This window comes from Mus musculus, chromosome X (assembly GCF_000001635.26).
Source record: "Mus musculus strain C57BL/6J chromosome X, GRCm38.p6 C57BL/6J".
Lineage (NCBI taxonomy): Eukaryota > Metazoa > Chordata > Mammalia > Rodentia > Muridae > Mus > Mus musculus.
This window is the reverse complement of record NC_000086.7, coordinates 123,514,124-123,519,595: the sequence shown is the minus strand read 5'-3', so window position 1 is coordinate 123,519,595 and position 5,472 is coordinate 123,514,124. Positions and strand designations below refer to the sequence as shown.

At 43.2% G+C, this 5,472-nt stretch overlaps 1 pseudogene; it reads right to left on the bottom strand.

Moving 5' to 3' along the window:
• Positions 1-4,754: 4,754 nt before the first annotated feature.
• Rps12-ps22 lies at positions 4,755-5,215 on the bottom strand (annotated as a pseudogene).
• Positions 5,216-5,472: the final 257 nt, after the last annotated feature.

The following is a 5,472-nucleotide window of genomic DNA, read 5'->3' as shown; positions in this document are numbered from 1 at the left end:
AAAGAAAAGAAAAAAAGATCAATCAGCGGAGGTTTCTAGGAGAAGGAACTTATACCCGCCCCTAGATGAGTTTAAGCGGCTAGCTCTTAGTAGCTCAGAATCAGAAGAAGGACTTAGCTCCTCTGAAGAAACGGACTTGGAGGAGGAAGCAGTTCGTTATAAGGGAGAAAGGCACCAGCAAGATAAAAAGCGAGCTACTCAGTCTAGAAAAATGCAAAAAGTGGCTGGCGAAAGCCAGCTTGCTGCTCGACCTCCAGACTGTTGGCTTCAGGGTCCTAGTGCATCTCAGCCCTATTTGAAGAGGTACCATTCAGAGCTTTATGTGCAGAGGTATCATTCAGATTCATTCATTCCAAAAGAGGAACAGAGAAAAGTGCAGCAAGCGTTCCCAGTTTTTGAAGGAGCTGAGGGAGGGCGTGTTCACGCTCCGGTAGAGTATATACAGATTAAGGACCTCGCAGAAACAGTTTGCAATTATGGAGTCAGTGCAAATTTCACTATAGCACAAGTCAAAAGGCTTGCGAATCACTCTATGACTCCTGGTGATTGGCAGACTGTAGTAAAAGCTGCAGCCCCCAGTATGGGAATGAATCTTGAGTGGAAAGCCTTGTGGCAGGACTCCTGCCAGACGCAGGCAAGGGCCAATGCCACCATGGAAGGGGACCAAAGAACGTGGACGTTTGAATTACTTACAGGTCAGGGACAGCATACTGCTAACCAAACAGATTATCATTAGGAAGAGTACGCTCAGATCTCAGCTGCCACTGTTAAGGCATGGAAGGCACTCTCTAAGAAGGGAGAGGCAAGTGGGCATTTGACCAAGATTACTCAAGGTGCACAGGAGTCCTTCTCAGACTTTGTGGACAGAATGACAGAGGCAGCAGGGAGGATATTTGGAGACCCAGAAGCAGCTATGCCTTTAATTGAACAATTGGTTTATGAACAAGCTAAGCAGGAATGCAGATCAGCAATTACACCTAGAAAGAGTAAGGGGTTACAGGACTGGTTAAAGGTTTGCCATGAGCTTGGAGGGCCGCTTACTAATGCTGGATTGGCAGCAGCCATTCTGCAGGGGAGGAGGCGCTCGGATTCAACTGAGCTCAAACTTTGCTTTAGTTGTGGCAAACCAGGACATTTAAAAAAGGACTGCAGAGCCCCTATAAAAAGGACAGCACCAGGATTGTGTACTAAATGTGGAAAAGGATATCATTGGGCTAAGGACTGTTGTTCAATTAGAGATATACAAGGCAGGCTCTTGTAGCCTACAAGGTCTTATTGTCCACCCTGGAGTTGGAGATCAGGATTATAAAGGGGAACTTCAGGTTCTCTGTTCCGGCACTCAAGGTGTCTTTTCTATTTTACAAAAAGACAGAATAGCTCAACTAATAATTTTGCCAAGCCTACATGGCTGATTTCCTTCCTCTGGTATTCCTCAAGCTGCCAGAGGGATTGGTTCTACTGGAAAAGATTCTGCTTACTTAATAATGCCTTTAGATGCCAGGCCATCCTTGGAGTTAGTTATAGAAGGGAAAATTTTAAGGGAATTTTAGATACAGGAGCAGACAAAAGTATTATTTCTTCTCACTGGTGGCCAAAAACCTGGCCCATAACTCAGTCATCACACACTTTACAAGGGCTAGGCTATCAGTCCTGCTCCACTATTAGCTCCCGTTCTTTGAGCTGGCAAATGGATGTCACGCATTTTTCCTCCTTTGGGAAAAATCAATATTTACATGTTTGCTAATCTGTCTAGGCAGATTTCTTTGTATCTTCCAGGAAAGATTCGATGAGACCCTTGAGACCCTGAGAGCAGCTGTTCTCAGGATCAAGTCGAAAGGAGTGGACCTGTCATTGACAGAGGGTCTCTCCTCCTGGATTTCATCTGCTTTTTCTTATTTTAAGGAATGGGTGGGGGTAGGTTTATTTGGTGTTGCCACCTTCTGTGGACTTGTTTTTATGCTCTGTTTAGTTTGCAAGCTCAGAACCCAACAAACAAATGACAAGGTTGTGATTGCTCAAGCACTTGCAGCCATCGAGCAAGGGGCCTCCCCTGAAATCTGGCTATCTATGCTCAAAAATTAGTTGACATTGGTGGCGGGCCTCTTTTATAGAGTTCGCCCTAGGTCATTTAGCAGTTACTGTCACACAGTACTGCGGTATCCAGAGATGGGCAACTTTCCTCATGCACAGACCAACCTAAGACACGGGACCCAGTGGCGATATGGCTACCCTATGACAGGAAAGGCTGTGACATTTGAGGAATGACCTAAGACAGGAGCCACAGCAGATGGACATGACTGCAGAGGCCTAGACCAGCCTCAAATTTTAATAAAATAAAAAGGGGGAGATGTGGAGAGCTGTGCCGCGAGCAATCGTGTGCGTACCGTGAGCAATCTCCATTATAAGATGGTGCTGGCTTCCACTGCACCTAACAAGTAAACAGCCTTATGCTCAAGTGCAAGAGTGAACTCACGCCTAGTCACTGCCCATCTCGTGGCGTAATAATGGGGTGATGGGTGAACAACGAATCAGGAGCTGTCAGGCCACATCAGGTGCTGAAACGTCAGGCTGCGGGCTATATAAGCAGCGCCATTTTCCCGTTTCGTGGTCTTCCCTCCTGATAAGTAAGCAATAAAAGCTTTGCCGCAGAAGATTCTGGTTGTCCTGAGTGTGTTCTTGCCGGCGGGGACAAATGCTTGGGATAATCTGGAATAACAAAAAACCTAGGATAGCAAAAACTATTCTCAACAATAAAAGATCATATGGTGGAATCACCATGCCTAACCTCAAGCTGTACTACAGAGCAATTGTGATAAAAACTGCATGGTACTGGTACAGTGACAGAGAGGTAGATCAATGGAATAGAATTAAAGATCCAGAAAGGAACCCACACACCTATGGTCACTTGATCTTTGACAAAGGAACTAAAACCATCCACGGGAAAAAAGACAGCATTTTCAACAAATGGTGCTGACACAACTGGCAGTTATCATACAGAAGAATGTGAATTGATCCATTCTTATTTCCTTGTACAAAGCTCAGTTCTAAGTGGTTCGATGAATTCCACATAAAACCAAAGACACTGAAACTTATAAAGGAGACAGTGGGGAAAAGCCTTGAAGATATGGGCACTAGGATAAAAAAATCCTGAACAGAATATCAATGGTTTGTGTTGTAATATCGAGAATCAACAAATGGGACCTCATAAAATTGCAAAGCTTCTGTAAGGCAAAAGACACTAGTCAATAAGACAAAAAGGCCACCAACAGATTGGGAAATGATTTTTACCAATCCTAAATCAGATGGGGGACAAATATCCAATATATACAAAGAACTCAAGAAACTGGACTCCAGAAAATCATATAACCCTAGTAAAAAATGGGGTACAGAGCTAAATAAAGAATTCTCAACTGAGGAATACTGAATTGCTGAGAAGCACCTGAAAAAATGTTCAACATCCTTAATCATCAGGGAAATGCAAATCAAAACAACCCTGAGATTCTACCTCAGAACAGTCAGAATGGCTAAGGTCAAAAATTCAGGTGACAGCAGATGCTGGCGAGGATGTGGAGAAAGAGGAACACTCCTCCATTGTTGGTGGGATTGCAAGCTTGTACAACCACTCTGGAAATCAGTCTGGTGGTTCCTCAGAAAATTGGACATGGACAGGAAGATCCAACAATACCTCTCCTGGGCATATACTCAGTAGATGTTCCAATTTGTAATAAGGACACATGCTTCACTGTGTTCATAACAGCCTTATTTATAATAGCTAGAAGCTGGAAAGAACCCCGATGTCCCTCGACAGAGGAATGGATACAGAATATGTGGTGCATTTACACAATGGAATACTACTCAGCTATTAAAAACAATGAATTAATGAAATTGTTAGGCAAATGGATGGTATCTGAAGGATACCATCCTGGGTGAGATAACCCAATCACAAAAGAACTCACATGATATGCTCTCACTGATAAGTGGATATTAGCCCAGAAACTTTAATACCCAAGATACAATTTGCAAAACACTTGAAACTCAAGAAGAAGGAAGATCAAAGTGTGGATAATTCGTTCTTTCTTCGAATGGGGATCAAAATACCCATGGAAGGAGTTACAGAGACAAAGTTTGGAGCTGAAAGAGAAGGAAGGACCATCCAAAGACTGCCATACCAGGGCGTCCATTCAATAAGCAACCACCAAACACTGACATTATTATATCTTCCAGCAAGAGTTTGCTGACAGGACCCTGTTATAGCTGTCTCTTATGAGGCTATGTCAGTTCCTGTCAAATTCAGAAGTGGATGATCACAGTCATCTATAGGATGGAACACAAGGCCCCCAATGATGGAGCTATAGAATGTACCCAAGAATGTAAAGGGGTCTGCAACCCTACAGGAGGAACAAGAATATGAAATACTCAGTACTCCCCAAAACTTGTGTCTCTAGTTGAATATGTAGCAGAGGATGACCTTTTAGGCCATTAATGGGAGAAGAGGACCTTAGTCTTGTGAAGATCATATGCCTCAGTACAAGGGAATGCCAGGGACAGGAAACAGGAGTGGGTATTTTATGGACCATGGAGGGAGGAGGGTATAGGGGACATTAGGGATAGCATTTGAAATTAAAATGAAGAAAATATCTAATAAAAAAGAAAGAAAAGGACCTACTAGCAGTCCAACTATAAAAGCGCTTAATAATCACAGATATAATTTTAGGAATTCTTATAGAATCTTTCTTTCTTTTTTTTTTTTAATGAGCCAAAATTTATTTATTTCTTGCACTTGAAGTATTCCTCGATGACATCCTTGGCCTGAGATTCTTTGCCATAGTCCTTAACCACTACACAACTGCAACCAACCAGCTTCCGTGGTTTGCCCTCACGATCGATTTTACAGAGGCCTACCCATTCCCCTAATTTCTTGTTGTATCAACCTTTATCAGGTTGATTTGATGCTCAGCACAAAGTGCCTCCACCAGCTTGACATACAAGCTCGCATACATCACAGTTGGATGCGAGCACACACAGATGGGCTTGACGCTTGTCTAAGGCTTTGGCAGCTTCGCGTATGCCACATGCTAGGCCATCGTGGATGAGGGCGGTCTTCAGCACCTCTTGTAGAGCAGTCTTGACGTCCATTACACCTCCAGCTGCTGTGCCTTCCTCGGCCATGGCGGTGAATCACGGGTGATGCCGAATCTTGAACTTACCCGAGCTTCCGCCTCTGCGCAAGTTGGAGGAGGCAGGGATAAAAAAAAAAGTTATAGAATCTTTCTTAAGACTTAAGTCATCAATGTGTTTATGAAACATTACTACAGGACATTACATCATCGTGGATCTCTGGAGATCTGTTCTAAAGTGGTGTGCTATACTTAGTAATTGTTATATACCTTTAATAATAACAGGAAAAGCATATTAATAGCAGGATTGTTTCTGAAAATGAGTCCTATACAGCCTTGCTTAATAAGGGTGTAC